The 21,969-nt window shown below is 35.0% G+C and overlaps 2 pseudogenes; one reads left to right on the top strand and one right to left on the bottom strand.

The window, feature by feature from the left end:
* Nucleotides 1-5,978: 5,978 nt before the first annotated feature.
* LOC148690203 (uncharacterized) lies at nt 5,979-9,133 on the bottom strand (annotated as a pseudogene).
* An 8,229-nt stretch (nt 9,134-17,362) lies between these two features.
* Nucleotides 17,363-19,727, top strand: LOC137730769 (expansin-like B1; annotated as a pseudogene).
* Nucleotides 19,728-21,969: the final 2,242 nt, after the last annotated feature.

Raw genomic sequence — 21,969 nt, forward strand, 5'->3', positions numbered from 1 at the left:
ATTGGGGGGGGGGGGGGTAACTAAGTATATCTGATGCAAATTCGTGGGATTTTATCACCCATAACTTCAATCGTTGTTCCTTGCTGTTTTAAGGTATTTTTAAGCTGTTTTAGAGTGTTTTAGTATTTTTTTATAACTCCGAAAAGCACATAAAAATTTGAAAAACATGTTTTGAAAAACCTAAAAAGAGTGTTTTGAGTCGTTTTTGTGTGTTTATGTCTTAGGATACCTTCCAACACAATGATGAGGATTTGGTTTGTAATTGCATGACTGTTAAAAAGAGTTATAAACATGGAGAAAATTTTGATTTACTCTTGGTATATGCTTGGTTATGGTTATAATGTATGACTTCACATGCAATCATAAAAGAAAAATTCGTTTCTGTAACATGCTTGAAGGAAGGAACTCATAATAACGCTACATCCCTGTGAGACTCGAGCCATTACTTTCTTTGAAGAGTTATAATCTGTGATTCTTTGTTTTCTAAAGTTGTTGCATGATCTCATTATTCCTTGCTTAGTTGCTACTTAGAATGCAATTGTATCATGATAGAACTAAATGCTAGAACTTATATCCGTTTCATTCAAAGCATGACATTGAATTGCATAACATATATCAAGATGAAGTTGTGTAGTTGCCACCATAGCCAAATAGCCTTACTTCCCATATTTCGTATATGTTGTAAGTTTTAACCCCGTTGAGCCTTGTTTAGCCCATGTTCTTTGTTAACCCATATCATCCTCACCTAGCCTAGATTAGGACCATCCGTACCCTTGTTCTTGAAGCATAGTAAGCATGACGGAAAATGAATTCCTTTTGATTAATATGTTGCAGAAAATAAGTGTGGGGGAAGGATTATTGATGAGAGTTGTTGTGCCATAGGCACGGCTAGAAAAAAAAAAAAAAAAAAAAAAAAAAAAAAAGTCATGAAAAAGAAAAGAAAAATAAGAGTTGTTTGAATCTCCCCTATTTGTCTAAAAGTTGTTTTCTGCGCTCTAAAGGAAATTCTAAGTGCATAATTCATTACTTTGCTCACTATTGCTCAAAGAACTTTTGTTTATCCCTATCTTTCTTTGTTATCCAAACACCCCAAGCCCCAGTATAACCCGTGACTTCAATCTTGAGTGTTATGTGTTTCAATTTGTGGAGTTTGAACTTGGTATGAGCATATGGTGTCACTGGTTCTCGCATCTAAGTAGGAGCATTCCATTCATGAGATCATACCTAAACATGCTTATTAAACTCCAGAAATTGCTTTCTTTGTGATATATATATGTGAGTGTTTGTTTTCATGTTTACATCAATCTTCTCACATATAACTAGTTTAGGGTGTGTAGTCAGAAAATCTGAGTGAAAATTGAGTGCATATCTTGTAAGGAATTGAGCAAATTCTCTAAGGCATGTTACAACATTCAAAACATGGTTTTAAATGCTTAATTGTGAACTAATATGTGGTGACTATGATTAAGTATGTACTTAAGTGTAAGGATGATTAAAATCTATGTGAGTAATGATTTTTAACATGTCATGTGCATTGGAAATCCCTGAGGCAACGTTGGAAGGTTTAAGATTGTCTTTGGTTTGTTTTGTTTCGTTTCATTTTGTTTTGTTTTTCTGTTTTGCTCGAGGACTAGCAAAAGCTAAGTGTGGGGGAATTTGATAGGAGCATATTCATGCGACTTAAATGGCTTGTTCTCGTACACTTACGTTATGTTTCTTTAGTTATTTTAGTCCTTTATGCTTCTTTTGTGTGTTTTCAGGTTCTAATGGCTTAAGGAGCAAAGAAGTGCATTTAGGGGCCTTTTGGAGCACTATTGGGCTAAGGATGGATAGCTTATGCTTGGAGCCAAAGTGTTGGATGCCTTGTATGCACTTGAGGACACAAAACAATGGCCCTAACCCAATTACACAACCTTGCCATGGGCTTAACCATATTTCCCTTCCCTTGCCATGCAAGGGGGAGCAATTTGGGTCCATTTTATGCACTTAAACCCTAGCCCAATTACACACCATTGCAACCATTTTCTCTTCAAAAACCATACACACCATTCACCCTAGAAACCATCTCAACCATTCACTCAAACACCCTAAACTACAACCTTGCACATGCTTTCCCATTTCATTATTCATTCACTTTGCATTCCCTTTGCATTCAGCCACATGCACTTATTCTTTCATCATTGCACCACCAATTCAACACATCCACATTCATCACCAACACAATCATCAACAAAAGACCCATTCCTACCCATGTCGTGCATCCCCTCACCAAGAAATCATTGCACATGCACATTCACCCTCTTCTCCCATCCTTGCCGTGCACATGCATTCCACAATTCCAGCTTTCCTTCATGATGGCAGCCACATATTCACTCACATGCATTTCCTTCATTATTTCACCCACATGCTCTCCCATTTCAGATTGCATTCCCATTCACACACCAACAACACCACTCAATGCCGTGCATTCCACAATTCCAGCTTTCCTTCATGATAGCAGCCACATATTCACCCACATGCACTCCCATCCCATTTCCAGCTTTCCACCAACAACCTAGCTGTCATGTTCCCTCTTTTAATCATTCATTTACCTATAAATAAGCATCCATTGCAGCCACAAAACATTCATTCCATTCACAACACAAAACAATCACACAACACACCATTCTTTGCCGTGCATCCCCTTCCATTTTCTGCAGTTTTTCTCCTCCATTGCAGCCACTCCAACCACTCCCCATCCCTCCAAAACACTTCACACCATCACACAACCTATCCTTACACCTTGTGCCGCAACGAAGAGGAAGAGAAGAGGGCCTAAACGTTCATACAATTCAAGTTTGAGTTGTTGGAATGTTTAGGTGTTTCTTTGATTTCAATGTTTAATTTCAATTCTCTTTGTCTTGTACGTATGAGGAACTAAACCCCCTTTAGCTAGGGGGTGATTCGAAACCATGTTTATGCTTGCAATATGAATTGATTACCTTTGGTTGGAATTTCATAAGTTGTGGATTCAATTTGTTTAACCGTTTGATTGATAACTTATTTATGTATGTTTATTGAGAGTGCACGCTTAATTTTCATGCATGAATATGACACTAGAATATAAGTGAGTTTCACCTAATAGTTATGAACTTATATTCACAAGTAGTGGAGGTTGCTTATAAACAATCGCGTTAAATGAATTCTTGGCACTAGTTTCATGCTCATCATAGTAACGAATGTCTCGTCAACACTTATAGTTTTCATGATGCTTAATGATCTTTGATTGTATCTTTATTGTGCTTTTCACGTAAAGGACTTTTGGAGAATGTTGTGAATTGCGTTGCGCAAACCCATCCAATTCATTAACTTAAGGAGAACTTGACGGTTAATTTAAGCGGACCTAATTAACCCGGGGTGTTGAGTTTCATAACTTATCGAAAGACCAACTAAAAATCAATCTTGTATGCAAGTGTAACATGTGTGGAGAAGAACCTTGTAGCTAGCATTCCATCCATATTTTCATCACATTCATATTTACATTCTGCCTTTAATTACAATTTGTGCATTTTAGTTAATTTCGCCAAAAACTCAATCCCCCCCCATCTTTTGTTAAGTCTTAATCATTTGATTTGTTTTAAGTATTTTACGTTTGTTTAGTTTTGCATTCTTTGAGTCTAGTATAGTGTTTTATATTGTGTTTTTACGTTTTTGAGTCAAATCCAAGTGATTAACAATCCCTCCTAATCCCCGGTTAAGAACGATCCCTACTTATATATATACTACAATTGTCAAAAAGAGGGTTTAATTTGTGTGCGTATAATTCTCGCATCAATGTTCAAATCAGATATTTCCTGCATATCCTTTTGCTTGACCTAAGAAAAGTAAACTTAAATTAACATTGCTACTTATTATAGTTAAGAAGAACAAAACTTGCATTACTAGTACATACCTTCTTATCCATGGTTTTAGTATTCTTGTTAACCTTTTGTTTCGCTCTCTTCTTAGACATGAATTTCGGCACATCATCATGTTTCGCTCTCTTCTTGGACATGATTTCCACCAAATCACCCTGTTTCACTTTCTCAGTAGATGTTTCATTTTTTTTTCTTTCCTTGCTGTGCAACTAGGTTTCTTAGAAATATGATTGGACTATACCACATTAGATTGGACCAACTCTTGCATCTTGCTCAACTGATCTGGAGTTAACAAAGAAGCAATCAAATTGAATTTCTTATTTAACTCCTCAATGTGTAAACTTTGCTACTCCAAATGTGTTTGCATCATTTGTTGTTGACTCGATTGAGTTTTGTATCTTGGAGTCTTGAAGTACATTCTATGACTGACGCCAGTTCCAACACCTCTTACACGACCCGAATATTCAGGTGTTTCCAAAGCAATTGTCAATATGTCATTACTAGGTAATGTCCCATCTTCAACAGCCTTAGTTACTTCATCCAATAACAGTTGGCGTTAGTATGAAATACATCAATTAAGTATCTTTCCCAACCTTACTGATAAAACTTACTATTTTATCAGTGCGTACTTTCACCATCTCATTCGTATAGTTTCCTTTTTTATCAACACGCCCAAGCTTCCAAAGCATTGTTCGGTCAATGTCAATAGTGATTCCATAAGCTGATTTCTATTTGGATGAACATATCAAAATTATATCTGATAGTTTTTATTTGTATGATAATTAAATGAATAGAAAAGTAACAGGACATTACTATTTGTTCTTCCAATCTTGCATAGCCTTTTCTAGAAAGTCGATGAGGGTACTTATGCTTAGCTCGCCTCCTCGATTATTCTTCATGGATTTTCTATCAAATGCAATCCAATAATTAGTCTTTAATAATTGCAAAACATAATATATACCGGATGCTTCGTACTTAATTTTGAAATCATATATACGTACCATATGCTTCTCAGTTAATCTCGACCTCACAAATTCATCCCATACTAGCTAACGAATGAAATCATAGATCTTTGGTGGTTTCTTTAAGACTCCAGGTTGGTCTTTGAACTTTAATATGTACTCACATGTTAGACTACTCTTGAATGTTCGCCACGTCTTTGCAGCACTCTTCAAAACATCCGCTCTGCTATTTGAATGTACTATAAAGGCTTTCTACAAATGCATAATAGAAATTTGTCATTACTTTCACAAAGTCATACAAATGTAAAAGCTTTTTTTTTTGTTTAATTTTTTGGAGATATACCTGAACCATGTCCCAAGTCTTTTTTTAATAAGATGACTCTACTTCTTTCGAAGTTGGAATTGTAATTGGAACTGTGGTACGCGCCATAACACCAATAAAACTTGCTAGTTTTGCTCCTGCAAGTCCACACGGTTGTCCCTTACTGTTATATCCAACCTCCAACTGATCCCCATCACTTCTACCTTGCACCAAGTCTTGCAATTGAGTTGCACCTCTTGGTTTCCTTGTTACAAAATCTTGGTCATCTTCTTCTGAATCTGTCATTTCATCAAGATATTCTGCAAGATTCATTTATAATCAAGAGAATGATCAAATTAGTAAGATGAGGAAGAAAGAAATATAAAGAACCTTAAAGGTAATGTTTGGTTCCTTAAATGAACCTTAAACGGATAGGCTCATGCCAATAGTTGGTTGAGGAAGAAAGAAAAATAAAGAAATAGGGCAATTGGCCATTCTCCAAAATCATAAAACCAACCTTCATTCAATTCAATTCCAATGTTCATTTCAATAAACAAATACTCCCTAAGTGACAATTGTCAATACTAAAAAAAAAGAACAATATGAATTCAACTCCCATTTCCACAAAGATTATCATCATACTTCATCTCAGCCCAATAATCTCTAAATAAATTAAGGCTTACCAATAAGTCACAACTAAACAAGATAAATCCAAAAGTATGGAGAAAATATAAAGTCGTAATGTAATTTAAAAATATGCATTCAAAATAGCATTCAATAACATATGAAATAGAGTAGATATTCCTTTCAGTGATATGACTATGTATTTTCAACCCAAATGCCTTCATAGTCATCCTGCATGTAGATATCATCAGACTCCTCAGTTAGTAAATCAAATGACTCAATGGGTGGCAATTTAGTAGTAAGACATTCACGTTCAATTATAGTATCTACTAGCTCATCATCATGTAGCCTATAATACTGAGGCCCAGGCAGTACAATTGACCACCTTGAATCCTCTGGATCTGCAATGTAAAATATCTGCTTCACTTGAGTAGCTAAAACAAAACTATCTGACTTATGTCCAATTTTGTTGAGGTCAATTAATTTGAACCCAAACTCTTCTAATCTGATGCCACTTTTATTTTCAACCCAATCACATTTAAATACTACACACATGAATTTGTTATAATTAAGTTCCCATATCTCTTGAATCACCCCATAAAAAGTCATATTTGCGATAATAGGATTCTTATCCTTAGCGCTTGAAATTTGCATCGTATTGGCCACTAAGCCTACTCTACTGTTTTGAGTGACTTGTGAATCATCACGAGACTTGGTGTGAAAATTACAACCACTAACGGAACATCCAGAATATTTTGTTACTTCATATCAAGGGCCATGTGCTATCCATCTCAAGGTTTCTGATATGTGATTATTAGGGACATTAAGCTCATTTTCAACGTGCATATGTTGGCATAATTAATTTGAGTTCATAAACAAAAATGTTAGTGCATAAGTCAATGCGAGTTTAATACCTTTTTTTGCAGCCAATAAATGAAAGTTTGATTATGTTCATCCTGAAGCCACTTCAAATTTTTTGATTTTTTGGGGTGCTCCTTAATCAAGGATTTCTTATGCTCCCTGATAGTTTTTTTAATTAGGTAACATTGAGTTGGTCAAAAGGATAGGAAATATTGTCAGTAAATGAAAAAACAATGAGTTAAACTACATAAATGAGTATGAGTGGTTAAACTTGATATAAGGTTCCACTTCAGGTGTGTTATCCAAAACATAGTGATGTGCTTGCTGCCAATGCTTTTTATCCGCCTTCAAAAATTTTCCAGCCGATAATGGATAGCCAACATCTTTATGATGTGAACGAATCTTCAATGGAATTCCAATTGGGTCTACCCCTGATAAATACTCGCTACAAACCTCTATTCTGCAATATAACATTCAACCATACAACCCTCTGGATGATATGTATTTCTCACATAACCCTTTAATATTGTCATGTACCTTTCAAAAGGGTACGTCCAACGAAAATAAACTAGTCCACATAAGCGAACTTCCCTAACCAAGTGCACTGTGAGATGGACCATTATATCAAAAAAGGAAGGTGGAAAAATCTTTTCAAGCAAGCACACAGTAATCACCAACTCACTTTGTATTTCATCTAACCTTAAAACATCCACTGTTTTGCTGCATAAGTGGCTAAAGAATAGACAAAATCTGGTGATAGCATATCTTACATGCTTTGGCAGTACTGCACGAAGTGCCACAGGAAGTAATTGCTGCATAAGTATATGACAATCATGAGATTTAAGATTAAACAGTTTTAGCACCTCCATTGACACAAGGTTTCTGAAATTTGAAGAATATCCTGATGGGACCTTGAGTTCGGACAATGCTTTGCAAACTGAAATCTTCTCAACCTTAAATAATGTATAAGGTGCTGGGGGAAGAAATGTTTTGTTATTTCCATGTTCTGGTGCCAAATCCGTACGTAGACCTAAAGCAATTAGATCATATCGAGCTACCACACCATCCTTTGTTTTTCCAGGAATGTTAAGTAATGTACCATAGATACTCTCAAAAACATTTTTCTCAATGTGCATAACATCTAAACAATGTCGAACATGCAATGACTTCCAATATGGTAAATCAAAGAAAATTGACTTCTTTTTCCAGTGAGTTTGAACATCAGCCTTTTTGTCTATTTCTTTTTCCTTCTTATCTGTTTCTTTTGTGTTCATTATTCCACTCCTCACCTTCCTTTTTCCAAGAAGCTTTGTATTATTTGACATAATATTTCCTTTGTTTTTGTTTTTTGATGGGAGATCTACATTCTTCTTACCCCATGATATTTTGATTCCTTCAACTTTATGCAATATTTCTTCCCTTCTCAACGAGATGGAGCTGATCCAAACTCTTGAGTACCATCAAATGGTTTTTTTTGTTGAGGGTAATGATGATTTTGTAGTAGGAATCTTATTTGACCAGTAAAGATTACCTTTCTCCCTAACTTTAGCCATTTAGAAGATGTTCTATTACCACATATAGGGCATCCAGAGTATCCTTTCACACTACACCCACATAAGTTTCCGTAAGCAGGAAAGTCATTAATGGTCCATAATAACACAGCCTTTAACATAAAGCTCTCCTTATTGTATGCATCATAAGTTTCAACACCAACCTCCCGTAGAGTTTTTAAGTCATCAATAAATGGTGCCATATAAATGTCGATATCATTACCTGGTTGCATAACCATGGTGGAAGGTTGTAAGTGACCATAATCACTGGCCAACAACTATATCTACTGCTTAAAGCGCTATAGGGATTAATCCCATCTGTTGAAATTGCTAGTCGGAGATTTATTGGGTCACCACCAAATTTTGGTCACATGTGGTCAACAAGCTTCCATGAAGGAGAGTCAACCAGATGACGCAACTTACCATCAACTTCTCTATCTTTGGCATGCCATATCAAATTCTTTGCTGTCTTGCTATTATAAAACATTCTTTGAAATCTTGGAATAGGGGGAAAATACCATAGTACCTTAGCAGGTACCCCCTTACTAGGCTCCCCAGAACTTTTGTTAACCTTCCATCTATAAAAACCATAGGTAGGACATGCAAATGCATCTAAATGCTCTTTCTTGTATAGGATGCAATCATTGGGGCATGCATGTATTTTTTCGTACTCAATTCCGAGAGAAAACAATGTTGTTTTGCTTCATACACAGGGGGGGGTATTTCATTCTTCAGTGGGAGCAATACTCCTAAAAATTCTAGTAAATCTGCAAATAATTTATCACTACACCCATTCTTTGCTTTTATATTGTACAATCTGACCAAGGTTGATAACTTTGTGAAGTTTGAACCAGGGTATACAAGTTTCTCTGCATCTTCTAACAACTTCTCAAATTGTTCAGGATTTGAAGCAAAATGATCATAAGCTGCTTCCACCATCTCGATAATGTTATCTTCAACTATTTCTTCCCAATTACTCCTTTTCTCATTCTTACTATCTGGAACAACTTCTCCATGCCAATACCATGTACAATAACTTTGATCTATACTATTGAATGCTTTTGGTTAAGAGTAGTAGTGGCTATATTCGAAGCTCTTGCGATCTTTATCCCACCGTAGATGTCCCTATGACAATCTTTGAAGACAACGCATCATGCATCGAACAGCTCAAGAAGGGTTATATCAAATGAGACAACACCAAGCATATTGCGCCGAAGTTTTTCTTTTCACATCAACTTGGAAAAAAGGGCATCCTTGAAGTGGACTGCAAGGAAAATGAAACGCTTAAAAAAGAACTACTATACTTTGAACCAAAGTACAAATATATTACTATAACACTATATAATTACATACATGCATCTGCTATATAATAATTACCATCAATTAAATTGTGATCTTATTTATACTCTTAGGGTGCGTTTGTTTGCACTCACTAGCATTCACTAGATTGGACTGGACTAAGTGGTAGTCTAGTCCTGTGTTTGATACAAACTAGGACAACGAGACTAAGCACTTCGTCCCTCCTCGCTTTGCCTCTCCCATCTACTTGTCCCTCGCAAGATTCGGAACCCAGGTCCCATATATAAACTATGCCCTACTTCGCCCCTTTCATCTACCATTTCCAAATCCAGATCCTACAAAATTCGAAGCAAAATAGGTAAAAAATTATGCAATATTTCCACTTTCAAAACCAGATCAAAATCCAAAATTCTAAACAAAAAAGCCAATTTTTTTTTTTTTTTTACAAAAATCGTTGTGCGTCTGAAACGCATAGCAGTCACTCTAAACACACTGCACCTAGTCCAGACTCCCTGATCGCAGACCTTCGCCATTGACGCTGGAGAAGCAGACCCATGAATACCCAGATAACTTAGACTCTAATTTGGGTTCTGATTCGCCAATTGTGTCTTAGAAAAATTAGAAAGAAAAGAGGAAGATGAACGGAGAGAGATACGAAGAAAAAAATGGAGATGAAGAGGGAGATGGACGAATAAAATTTTGGAAGAAACAGAAGGAGAGGGATGGAGCAAAATAAGGAAGAAAAAGGGGGATTAGTGGAAAAGAATTGGGAATAGAGATGGGAGGTTTCTAGAATGAAAAAACCAGACAGTAGTAGTAATAAAATATTACTAAATATGTATTAAATAATATAAAATATTAATAAATATGAATTAAATAATATAATATTAGAATTTGTTATTATCCAGCTTTTTAGTCCGACACTGCATCAAGCGCTTCACTAAGTTAGTCCAGCTTAATCTAGTCTAAGCCAGTCCAGGTTAGTCCCTAAAGCTAGTCCAGTCCGAGATAGTCCGGTACAACAAACACACCCTTAAGTTCTACTTGCAAAAACACCTTTTCTAGTTTGGGCTATCTTCCTTCAATAAATATGATTATATGAATGAAGCCCATGTGCTCATATATACATATAACTAGCTCTAGGTGAAGCCACTTAGTATTATGGTTTAATGCTATTTCTTCATTTGTAAGTGAGAGGTCTTATTTTCGATTCTCGCCAAATGTGAATTTGAACCACGTTATTGATAAGCTTATGTTTATATATATTTTACATCAAATTCACTTGTCTTTTCTTAGTTAGTTCCTTCTATTTTTTAGCTATTTATTTTGTTTTTGTGTTTTGTAGGATTCGCCAAGCAAAGAAAAGAAAAATAGTACAAGTGGGATTTTAAGTAACAAATTCGTCAAAATTGCCTGTTCAGATCAACTGAATTTGGAAGCAAGTTACGGACAACTCAGAATGAATTAGAGAATGAACCTTATATTCTTGGAAATCTACGGATATCTATTTTCTGGAGCATTTCGCGGATTGTTAATATCATTTTTCTAGAAGAAGTTATGGTCGTTTTAACACTGAAAGGTTCACAAGAGGTTGAGCAGTTTGTAACTGACAAGACTGCAATGGAAGCAATAAAACCAATAAATCTAGCAACCAAAACTGACGCAGCCAAGAACAAGCCAGCTGACATCTATTCAAATATCAGAAGAAATGGAATTAAAGATGAGGATTAAGTGGGAGTAATTGGCATAAAGGATACCTAAAGAGTTACAATTGTTTTACCATTTCCTCTCACTTATTGTCATCACTAAATGGTTGTTAGTGGGGTGAGTTATGGAGAAGAAATTGGGGCAGCAAGCAAGAACTAAAATGTTGCAGGTTGCAGCGGCAAAGGAAAAAAATTAAAAAATTAAAAAAAAGAATGGAAAGGTGCAGCTGACGAAAATGGGAGGCAAGAAAGCAAGGCAGCAAGAAGTTGGACGAGGAAGAGGGAAGCAATACAGGAATGAGGAAATCTTGGCATTCTCTTCTTTCGGTTTTATCTTCTCAAACTCATGTCTTTCTTTTGGTTTTATTTAAGGATTATGTGTAACTAAATCTTTAGGAGTTAGGGGTTGTTTTGAAGCCCCGAATATGATTGCAAGTTTGTTAAGATATTTCGTTTGAATTACTTTTATGAATGGATGAAAATTGGTTCACTACTTGTCTCATTGATGAATTCTTTATGTGTTTTCTATGGATGCATACGTAGTAAGCATATCTAGGATTCTAACACTATGAATATGTGTGTGCTTGCCCTTGTCCAATGAGGACCTACATATGTTCTAGAGTAGTACTTGTTAATTGCGATTAACATATGAACCAATTTCTAGGATAAGTAAGACAACGCTAGTACTTATGATGCTTTGTGATGACTCAAACTCTTTTTCGTTCTTAATGATTTCTACTTGTTAAATCTATGAAAACGCCATTCTAGATTGCATGCTTGGGACTAAGTTAAGTTGAAAACGTCATTCTCTTAACACACTACATAAGAAATAGTAATAGGTTGAGTTCTAACATTGAGCCAACTTGAGCATCTTCATCCAGAAATAAAAGGAATTTGAATGAAACATAACATGTTTGCATGATTAGTTGGTGGTAGATAGCAATTCCTCTAACTCATTTTTCTTAATTTGTGAACTACTTAAAATTTGTTTCTGTCCTGTTTTTCGATTTAATTTAAATAGCAAATCAACTCCAAAAATCCCAAAAGTTTGTGTGAGTGTAGCTCTGTGTGTCTAGTGTGTTATACAAAATTTCATAGACTTTAGATAAGTGTAAGTCCGTATAATAATTATTTTTCGGTGGCTGATCAGTAGGGACAGCAACCCAGTTTTTGTGACATTTTAAGTAATTAGATAAAACAATCTTCTACGGGAAAGACCTTTATTTTCATATGCTACAATTGAAAATTTTTAGTGTTAATAAGGAAAATCAATAGGACATTTGTGTGCTACTTTGTGATGTGCTTTTAATCCTATCAAATTTTTGGCTCTGTGTCACGGGGGATTGTTATTTCAAATTACTTATTTTTTCTATTGTTTTATTTTCTTGTGTAGTTTGTGTTTTTGTTTTTGTTTTTATTTCAGGTACTCTTTGTAGTATATGCATACTCAAAGGTCCAAGAGCATTGACCTAGCTTCCTACGATCCTGAGTTTGAACGAACACTTCGAAAGCTTCGAGAAATCAAAGTGGAAATTGAAAGTGCGAAGACCAAGAATGTGTTAAAAGTGAATGGGTATAGACTCAACCCATATTACGAGTCTTTTGCATAGCATGATGTGGATGAACATTTGGTTATGTCCACCCTTGAAGTTGATTGCAAAATTGAAGTTTGGGGGTCATCATTTGATTTTACTGCAAATTGGGAAAGTTTTCAGCCCGAATGCTTTATTTTGTTTCTTACTATTTTATTTTATTTTTATTTTATGAATTATTGTGTTTTCTGACATTGGGGACAATGTCCAGTTTAGGTTTGGGGGTAAGGATTGAAAAAATGACCAAATTGAAAATTTTCATCCCTTCGACTAAGAACTGGTTTGATTTGTGTCTGTGTTGTTTCTTTTTTTTCTCTTAATTAGTTTTTTTAACTCTAAAAAAACGAAAAACATTTATAAAAAAAATCTTGAAGATTTGAAAATCCAAAAATATTGTCTTGTTTTATTTATTGTTTTGAATTAGATTTTTGTTAGTTTCCCGACCCAATGATATAATTGGAGTGAATTTGAACCACGGTGACCAAGAACTTAGTAAGCATGTGTTGTATGAAATTCCTGATTCTCTTGTTAGTTTTGTACATGTTTAATCATCTTTGAAAAACCAAATGCACATAGCCTTGTTGATGTGAAACTAAAGCATGACTTAAAGCTTCATATGTGAATATAGTGACCATATACAACTTATGTGAGTTTTTGAGGTTATTGAAAGTGTGTGCATTTTTCATACACTCATATTCTTTCATGTGTAATGAACTTACATGACTTACATCTCTAGAACTTGTGTAACGATCTTTCGAAATATTTTTCATTGATTGCATGAACTTGAAAAGGATAGAGGCATTAGGTTTATCACTATGGCCCAAATAAGCATGTTTCCTAAAGAAAAATGATATCATTAGATTGCCAATTTGAGCCATATATGTTGAGTCTTTTATTTCTTATCAACATATATGTCTACCCTTATACCTTACACATTTTTCCTTACCCTTTCTAAGCTAGCTAGTGAGCAATGTGAGATTGTCTTATGAGAAATGTTTGTGAAGTACTTTGAAGGAGTTTGGCAAAAGAATAAGTCTGGGGGTATTTCATGTTGGTATTTAGTTATGAAAAAGAAAAAGGTTTAAAAAAAAAAAAAAAAGAAGAAAAAGAAAAATTGTATACAAAGCAAATAAAAAGTGTTTTTTAAGTTTCAGTTTAAGGGTGTGGTTGGAGGCATTAGTAGAGTGGCTGAAGAGCTTGAGTTCTTATAAATCTCAACAAGAGAATTGCTTGCAATGTAGCTTGGAACTTGTGTTTACCTATCCTTTCATTTCTATAACCCTCTCCCTAAGCCTCATTACATCCAATAAAGGTCGTCTTCATTTAAGTTTTGCAATTATGATTGTGGAGATGTGATCTTTACGCAAGCTTATGGTAGATCTTTCACATTTGATTCTTTGAGCAAAACACGTTAAAGTAAACATATGTGTGATTATGTCTCGTGAGAAGGTCACTAGGTTGCATGTGGTGTTTAAAAAAATAAAATAAAAAAATAAAAAAAACCTTGAAATTGCATTAGCATGGCTATTACACACACTACCACTTCAAGGATGATTGAAAGGTTACTGCTAACATTTGAATAAGGAAGATGAGCTTGGATTAGCTTGTTTGGTGCTAGCTAAGGTTCTTGATGATTTTTTTTCTTGAATGAAATTCTATGAGGGTCAGATAGTGGGGAACTAATGTTTTTCATGTTGCTACTTTTTCATGTTTTCTTTGTTTTGCTCGAGGACTAGCAAAAGCTAAGAGTAGGGGTATTTGATAAGCTCATGTTGATATATATTTTACATCAAATTCACTTATCTTTTCTTAGTTAGTTCCTTATATTTTTGAGCTATTTACTTTGTTTTTGTGTTTTGTAGGATTTGTCAAGCAAAGAAAAGAAAAATAGCACAAGTGAGATTTTAATTAACAAATTCATCAAAACTGCATGCGCAGATCAGCTGAGTTTGGAAGCAAGTTGCGGACAGCTTAGAATGAATTAGAGAATGAGCCTTATATTCTTGGAAAGCTACAGATGTCTATTTTATGGAACATTTCGTAATTGTTAATATCATTTTTCTAGAAGAAGTTATGGCTGTTTTAACACTAAAAGGTTCCCAAGAGGCTGAGCAGTTTGTAACTGACAAGACTGCAATGAAAGTAATGAACCCAATAAATCTAGTAGCTAAAACTGATGCAGCCAAGAACAAGCCAGCTACACCTATTCAAATATCAGAGGAAATGGAATTGAAGATGAGGATTAAGTGGGAGTAATTGGCATAAAGGCTGCCTAAAGAGTTACAAATGTTTTACCATTTCCTCTCACTTATTGTCATCACTAAACGACTGATAGTAGGGTGAGTTATGGAGGAGAAACTGGGGCAGCAAGCAAGAACAAAAAGGTTGCAGGTTGCAGCAGCAAAGGAAAAAAAAATGGAAAGGTGTAGCTGACGAAAATAGGAGGGAAGAAAGCAAGGCAGCAAGAAGTTGGACGAGGAAGAGGGAAGCAATAGAGGAAGGAGGAAATCTTGGCATTTTCTTCTTTCAGTTTTATTTTCTCAAACTCATGTCTTTCTTTTGGTTTTATTTAAGGATTATATGTAACTAAATCTTTAGGAGTTAGGGGTTGTTTTGAAGCCCCGAATATGATTGTAAGTTTGTTATGACATTTCGTTTGAATTACTTTTATGAATGGATGAAAATTGGTTCGCTACTTGTCTCAATGATGAATTCTTTATGTGTTTTCTATGGATGCATACGTAGTAAGCATATCTAGAATTCTAACGCTATGAATATGTGTGTGCCTACCCTTGTCGAATGAGGACCTACATATGTTCTAGAGTAGTACTTGTTAATTACGATTAACATATGAACCAATTTGTAGGATAAGTAAGACAATGCTAGTACTTACGATGCCTTGTGATGACTCAAACTCTTTTCGTTCTTAATGATTTCTACTTGTTAAATCTATGAACACGTCATTCTAGATTGCATGTTAGGGACTAAGTTAAGTTGAAAACGCCATTCTCTTAACATACTACATAAGAAAGAGTAATAGGTTGAGTTCTAACATTGAGCCAACTTGAGCATCTTGATCCAGAAATAAAAGGAATTTGAACGAAACATAACATGTTTGCATGATTATTTGGTGGTGGATAGCAATTCCTCTAACTCGTTTTTCTTAATTTGTGAACTACTTAAAAACTGTTTCTGTCCTATTTTTTCGATTTAATTTAAATAGCAAATCAACTCCAAAAATCCCACAAATTTGTGTGAGTGTAGCTCTGTGTGTTTAGTGTGTTATATAAAATTTCCTAGACTTTAGATAAGTGTAAGTCGGTCTAATAATTATTTTTCGGTGGCTGGTCAGTAGGGACAGCAGCCCAATTTTTGTGACATTTTAAGTAATTAGATAAAACAATCTTTTGTGGGAAAGACCCTTATTTTCATATGCTACAATTGACAAATTTTAGTGTCAATAAGGAAATTCAATAGGACATTTGTGTGCTATTTTGTGGTGTGCTTTTAATCCTATCAGTTATTGCTAGCCTATTATGAGGCTTAACCCATTCTGTCATCCCTTAGAGTAGATAATACCGTTTGTTCAAAAAAAAAAAAAATAAATAAATAAACACTAGCTTTAGGTGGGAAAATTGAGATGCCAACCATATTACATGTATAAAATTTAATTATCTAGTGCAAAAGCACCTAACTTTCTCTTGTACTTGCAACAGAGTTTCCAACCTAATCTCTTAATTGTGTATTCAAAGGCCTCAATATTTGATTCTGACTAGTCTCTCTGGGTTTAGCAAAGCCATTATCATGGTGTTCAAATAACAGCATGTAGGGCATCAAAATTGCCCCCAACAAGTTGTGATAGATACAAATGTTTTTCATCTTATAAATTAATGCTTATCCACAATGGAGAAATGTTTTACTGCTACTCTCATTCCACTACTAATTCAAGTGTTATAATGTGAGCATATAATATAGTTATGATTAATATTCATCGACCTAAGAATGTAATATTAACAAATAAATTATATATGTGTTGTTATAAACTAAGTAAATATGTAGTATCATGTGATGGTATGATTGTTGTACAAAACAAAAGAGCAACCATTTCTAGACGGAAACAAAGAAAATAACATGGCATTACCTCCTAATGGAGAAAATTGAAAAGTGCACTCATTTGGATTTGGTAAGTGTTGCATAATTCACACTTGAATACAGTTTAACTAATGACTTTTTTGTTAATTAATTAATATCAAAGAATTTAACATGGGGAAAAGAAATTATCACAATCACATTTGAAAGGTGAGAAACAAGTAAAACAAGTAAATAAATCTGTCTAGGAAAGTAGCCGACAAACGACAACAGAACTCCACTGATCATAATTCAATAAAAAAAGAAAAAATCTTGAGCAGAGCAGAATGTCAAAGTTGGTCAAGTCTACCAAATTTGAAGATGGACTTTTGCAGTTTACTATAAATACCAGTAACCATTTGGCTCTAGCTTCATGCAATATTGCAATACCAACTTTGCAATAATATTGATCAATACCAAGCTCTCCTTTCATTATTTTGCTAATGGCTTTCTCTCTTGGGACCCAAGTACTCTCCCTTCTCAGTGTTTTGCTTTTATTACAAACTCTGGGCGAGCCTGCAACGTGCACTGACTGCTTCGTTCATTCTCGAGCAGCTTATTATCCAAATTCTGAAGCACAAGAAATAGACAGTAAGAGACTTTTAATCAAACAAAAAGAATGAGCAAAATCTTTTATGTTACAGGCATATGCTTACTCGATACTTTTTTTTTTTTTGGTATCGAACTGCAGTTGGTGCATGCGGATTTGGTTCATTTGGAGCAACAATCAATGGCGGGGATGTCTCAGCTGCCTCTGACCTCTATCGCAGTGGCCTCGGATGCGGTGCTTGTTACCAGGTGAACATGCACGATTCTAAGATATGTGTGTATGTCTGTGCACGTACATGTGTAATGTTTGTGATCATAATTAAGTTTGCTTGCTTGATGGTTCCCTAGGTGAGGTGCACCAACAGTGCCTATTGCTCAGACAACTGTAGTTATAACTGACCAAGGCTCGAGTGATCACACAGACTTCATCTTGAGTAAGCGAGCGTTTGGCCGAATGGCTCAAACTATTGACGCAGCTGCTTCTCTGCTGTCTCTTGGTATCGTTGATATCGAATACAGACGGTAATTAGCAGCCTAAATCCTGAAAGCAACTTTGTGGAACCTGCATGATTTTGTGATAAATTTATTTCTAGTTTTTTTTATTTCTGCTTCTTTTTTCATAACTAGAAATTGACTCAATAATCTCTCCTCTTTTCAAACATGCAGTGTATCATGCAGCTATCCAAACAAAAATATTACAATCAAGATCGATGAGAACAGCAACTATCCTCATTATTTGGCTTTTGTAATATGGTACCAGCAAGGGAAGAAAGATATCACAGCTGTCCAGCTGTGTGAGGTATATCAATTAATTAATTAATATATATATATATGTATGTATGTATGTATATGTATATGTGTGTATGGGTCAGTCAATGTATATGAACCAAACCAGCTTGCTTTGCTCTTCGCAAGCACTGGTTTTTTCTTGAAATAAACTTAAAAAGATTTGATTAAGTAAGGTTCTAAAAGATGTTAGGCGTTAGTCGGACGGTAAGTTAGGGTCTAGCGCCTAGACAAACTAGGCTAATTTAGATAATTTATTATATATCTTTAATATTTTGTGAATTTAATGGTATAAGATAAAACTTCAAATGATTACAAGCCCATAATAATTTACAAAATATTTTTTTAGAGATCATATTAATTTCTGTTGAATTTAAAGAGAAATAAAGGTGTCAAATATGTGGATATAGAAAGCAAAGTGGCACACTAGGATGCATAAAGATGGTACTCTACACCAATACTTAATGGACTAGGATTCTCTCCCTTCTTTTTTTCATTCTCTTTTCTCCTCTCCTCTCACATTCTCTATTTTGTCTTTCTCTTTCTATATAAAATTAATATAAGATGTTAATGTGGCTTAACCGTGACCATTCAAATAAGAGGGAAGGAAAATGAAGGAGAAAAAAGATGGGAGAGAATTCTACTCCTTAGTAAAGACATTTTCATCCTGACGCCCCATCATTTTTTATGAGAAAAATCAACAATATGCTAGGGCTTGACAGCCTATGGCTTTTTACAAAAAGCAAGCAACTTGATGGTAGCTGTCCAAACTTGATTGGAGAGAAACTAAAAAAAAAAATTAAATCAAAAAAGTATGAGAGTGGCCTTCGTCTCTTCCTCTTCGCCAAACAGAGAACCAGAAACTCAGAAAGGCAAGAACGTAGCTGATCTGCATTCTTGAAAACAGAACAAAACTGAAATTCTTGAACCACATAGGCCACTCAGTTGCCCGCCTAGGCTGCCCAAGGCCTGCCCAGGCTGTCTCGACGACCGTCTAGGTTGTGTCGGCGACTGCCTAATCCCTATCCCTATTTTGCTCCCGATTATGAGTTAATACCTGCGGCCGGCCACCACTCAAATGCCTAGGTCGATTTTTAGAACACTGGATAGACCAAATGAAATCTTTGTTTGTAGTTAATTATTTGTTATTGCTAACAAAACTCTTGTTCTTAATTATCAACCCAGCTTAATTACTAGTTTTTATTCGTTCTTATTAATTAGATCACCAACATCATTACATGTATATTAACTAGTAGTATTTAAAAATTGGTGTAGCCAAAAAACTTTGTATGCAAAGTATTGGACAGGAGTTATGGAGCAATTTGGACAACAACTTCACCACCAAGTGGAGCGTTGCAAATAAGAATGTTATTGAGTGATGACGACTCCGAGACTTGGGTTGTTCCTCAGAACAACATACCAGAAGACTGGAAAGTTGGAAAAACATACGACTCTGGAGTTCAAGTTAACTGATCTGATCAGATCAGATTTCATTAATCCTGTTTAATTATCAATTTTTATTAGTTTCGCATACATATGCAAGTATGCAATAGAATAAGACCTTTTCTTATTGTCTGTTTTGTTTTGCAAATTGGAAGAATGAATGTATATGCATGTTTCCAAGAATAAGAGAATTAGTTACCAGAATTCCTTATTCTAATCATCATCACCGTATATATTAATTTTTATTAGTCTATTTATTTCATCACAATTACAAGTTTTAATGATTTATGACTCGTCCGACCTTCTTTTTTCTTCGTACAATCCTTGTTGATCAAAACATTCCAAGTTTCATATATACGGAGGACTTTATTTCCAACCTTTTCGTTTCACATGGTAAGGTTTAAAGACAATGAAATAAGTGACACTTTGGATGCGGTCTCTAGCTATCAATATTTTTTTACTGAAACCTTGTTAGTTTTTAGTTTTTGATCGAAGTCCCTAACATTAATGTAATAATGTAAGTTCCTATATTTTTTTAAATTAAAAATTAAAACTTGTAATTTGTAATTGTTTATATTAATGAGATTTTAAATAAAACCCATAATTTGTGGATTAAAAATAATAAAATATAAATTATACTCTATTATATTGTGTGTGTATACACACACACACACACACACACATATATGTATATATGGGTACATTCACCAAAATTAACAAAAAAAGTTATTGTACGGTACATTCTTCAAAACCATATAAATAAAAGATATCAAGCTTAATAACATTAATAAATTTCTTCGATTGAACTTGACATGGATACATTCTCAAATCAATGAAAAAGAATGTACCCATATGAGTTTAAAAATGGATTAAAAAAATTGAATGGATTATATATATTAAAAAAATGGTATATTTTACATATAACAAATTGGTATATTTAAGAGTGGGTACATTTAAGATTAAAAAAAAGTGAAAAATTATATGAATGGGTACATTTAAGATTAAAAAATTGAGAATCCTTTTAATAATAATAATAATAATAATAATAATAAATAAATAAATAAATAAACTAGTAGGTACAAACTTTGACACACCCCGATCGAGATCAGGGCATGCTGGGCGTCACGTGGAAATGACGTAACCATGTGCACAGTGCGGAAACTAATAAAATAAAATATAAATAGTACGAATAAATAAAAACTAGCTTTACACAAAGTAATATCGAACGAGTGCAAGCGTAAGTGTGAACACTAAGTTCAGAGCATGAAAGCCTAATGCAGTCCGGGAGAAAACGACACAACAAAAGCACACCCGAAGGTGGTCCTACACTGGTGATCGTCTGTCAGATATGCCGGGGAAATCCTAAGGGAAACCACCAAACATGCTAGCCAACTAGAACCTGGAGGGGCGCAAAACAAAAGCGTGAGTGGGCAAAAATAAAGCTTTTCAAAACCATTTCATAAATAAGTTCTAACCCTTCGCCGTAAAACCTGTATACTTCTCAGAAAATATAATATAGATACATATATATAAGTCATGCTCAAAAATATGCTATGCCAAAATCTCGAAGTAAAATGCAAGTGCTCAGGTACTATCACATCAATGTCATATAATCTGTCAGCCAGAGTCACCTAACGTGACCTGTACGGCTGAATCTAGAGCTCAAATCTCACTCTCACTAACTAGACCTGCACACGAGTCGGAACCACCTAAAGTGGTCTGTACGACAAGCCTGGGTGTAATATAAGTACGCTCAAGTGCTATGATCACGTGAAGGCTGGGCGAATAATCGCGGGTCACCTACGAGTCGGAACCACCTAAAGTGGTCTGTACGACAGGACTGTGCACCTAACTTGGATCCAAGATGAGCGTGTGGTGCAGGAGGTGAACATCACGTGAAGGACTGCGCCCAACTCTAGGCGGGAGCACTGACACCGGGGGTGCAGGTTATGAGCTCTCTATACATCTCAAATCACTACTAAAAGTAAACATACATCATACTCACCTGGCACCTACCTGTGCGTCCGCAGCACCAAACATACATATATCTATATGCAACTAACAATGCATAAACAAACGACAATATAATGCATGGCATATAAACGAATAAACGTTTCAAATCAATTTCTGGGAAAAACATAAGTATATAGGTATATATGGAAAACCAAAAGCCCACTCACTGGTATGTGGAAGGGTCGTAACCCCTTTGCCTCGAGTGACCGCGCTCGTCCTCTGGATTGGTATCACCTATATGTGAAACAACTATAAAAAC

The sequence above is a fragment of the Pyrus communis genome, chromosome 16, assembly GCF_041283825.1.
Source record: "Pyrus communis isolate YQ-2024b chromosome 16, ASM4128382v1, whole genome shotgun sequence".
Classification (NCBI taxonomy): Eukaryota; Viridiplantae; Streptophyta; class Magnoliopsida; order Rosales; family Rosaceae; genus Pyrus; species Pyrus communis.